This window comes from Notothenia coriiceps, unplaced genomic scaffold (assembly GCF_000735185.1).
Source record: "Notothenia coriiceps isolate Sejong01 unplaced genomic scaffold, NC01 NC01_scaffold00006269, whole genome shotgun sequence".
Taxonomy (NCBI): domain Eukaryota; kingdom Metazoa; phylum Chordata; class Actinopteri; order Perciformes; family Nototheniidae; genus Notothenia; species Notothenia coriiceps.
Window position 1 is genome coordinate 114599 of NW_011338970.1, and position 2112 is coordinate 116710.

The following is a 2112-nucleotide window of genomic DNA, read 5'->3' on the forward strand; positions in this document are numbered from 1 at the left end:
TTTCTTCTCAAGAGGTCAAATCAGCCGCCGCTCGAGCAGGGAGGAGGAGGGGAGGGGAGGGGTGTACAGATGGACTGTTTACAAAGGGCAGCGCTGCCACTGGCATGCTTCACATCCTCTGTCAGCTGACCTGCTCTCCCCACTTACAGGCGAGAGAGGGGGGGGGAGGGGAGGAGCGGGTAACTGACAAACTGTCGGGTTTGGCAGAGTGGACTGTACTTAAATAATCAGAGGGGAAAGTAGGACTTAAGTAACAGCAGAAAAGCTAAATTGTAAAAAATAATCTGGGGTCCTATTTATCCGTGAAAATCACAGCCACCAGCAAGACAATTTGACTCAGAAGCACAACCAGACAAAAAAGGTTTGTTTAGTCGAGTCTTTGGTGGAAAATCACTAATGAAGAAACTAAGTAAGTAGGAGGCGGGATGATTAGGGACAGCTGAGACTCATTGAGGTCAGGTGATCAACAGGGAGGGAAACACATCGGGTGAGGGAGTGAGGCGATTGGCCAGGGCTAGGATGTGACACTATTCTGCTTTTTGGGGTGTTCCCTTTCCTGTAGTGTGTAGTATAGGTTTTCTGAGCATGTAAACGGTCTGCAAAGGCTACAAACCCAAGTTTCTTCCCATTTGAAATATTCAAAATGAAATGTTACACGTCTGCCCGTCAGTGGCAACGCCGGAAATAATACCTAATGTGTGTCGAAACAAGCAGCAAGGGAAATGACTGAACATTTATTTACTCAACATGACATCAAAACTTATGTCATCATCACACACACAAAATCAAAAAGTAGTTTTAAGGCAGTGTGGTGGTATCTCCCAATTATCAGGAAATGATTTGCTCTCCAAACAAGCGCCAACAGGTTGAATTCAAACCATCCTCATCGATGCTTATGCGATCCAAATAGCCAAGAGGTAAGCCCTTACAACACAAACTTCAACTTCCTCACTGTTAATGAAGAGAACTGCTCAATAAATAATGAAAAACTAGATTACGTTGCTCAATCAGGTCGAACTGAACTGACTGAGGACTGCTGATCCTCTCAACCAGGAGCGAGGCTATCTGCTTCTGCTAACATATAAACCCAGACAGGTCACGATGGTGGCCGGCGTTCATCAACTAGAGGATTTTCTAATATCCTGCATGGCAAGACCCGAGCGTAATAATGCAATTAAGAAAGTGAGGTCTGCTGCAATGAGAATCTTTACTGTGGGACATTTGCTCCATTCAAAATTAATTAAATTAACCTAGCTTTCTGCTAATGTCGCACCGCGAGGCATTTTCATTTGCAAGAATCTCTCTCTTTTTTTTTTGGGTCAGTGGTGATTTTTATAAATTCTCTTTTACTGATAAACAAATGTCTCTATAAGCACCGGGTGGAGATCAGAGAGATGGACAGGTAACATGTGTTTTATGTGTTAGTTGTAAAATCTCCATTCAATATGTCTTAGGCTCTCAGAGTGCATTATCTGGATGAAAAGGCTCTTCTTTTACATAGAAATATAACATATTATAATATTTGTAATGATTAAAAACTAAATAAAAAGAGAAAGACATGGTATTAATAAGACAAATGTGTTTAATGATAATTTAAAAAAAAAAACGTTTTTTTTTTTTATGTAAAATAAATTCTCAAATGTGTTCTACTTTTCTGATTATTGGATTATTATTAAATTGTTTCAAGTATTTGAGTTTTTATTATTATTTTATGCGTTATAACCCTAAAGTTTTTTCAAATGCAAATAATAAAAAAAGGCAAATGATGTTCATTGTTTCATTTTTATATTTCAATGTCCATGACAGAGTGTTCCATTATGTGTGTTTTCTCTTGATCAACCCATTGCACCTTTTTCAAAACTGATTGTAATAGAGGGATGTTGTTCAGGTTGTACATGGGATGGGTGTGTGTGTGTGTGTGTTTGTGTGTGTGTGTGTGTATGGTGCAGGGGGGCTGCGTAGTGTACTGCGTCTCCCCCCCTCGCTGCGTCCGGAGAGTGGAGCCCTGAGGCCCGGAGCCTGGGAGGACGTGGGGAGGTCACTCCATACACACTGTCAGCAACACACACACACACACACACACACACACACACACACACACACACACACACA

General features: G+C 41.2%; 1 protein-coding gene across 1 annotated transcript in view; it reads right to left on the reverse strand.

Annotated features, from left to right (window-relative positions):
* The window catches only part of LOC104943581 (transcription initiation factor TFIID subunit 4-like), a gene marked incomplete at its 5' end in the record, with an annotated part of 18644 nt that overhangs the window by 1661 nt on the left and 14871 nt on the right, over nt 1–2112 (reverse strand). The window lies entirely within an intron of this gene.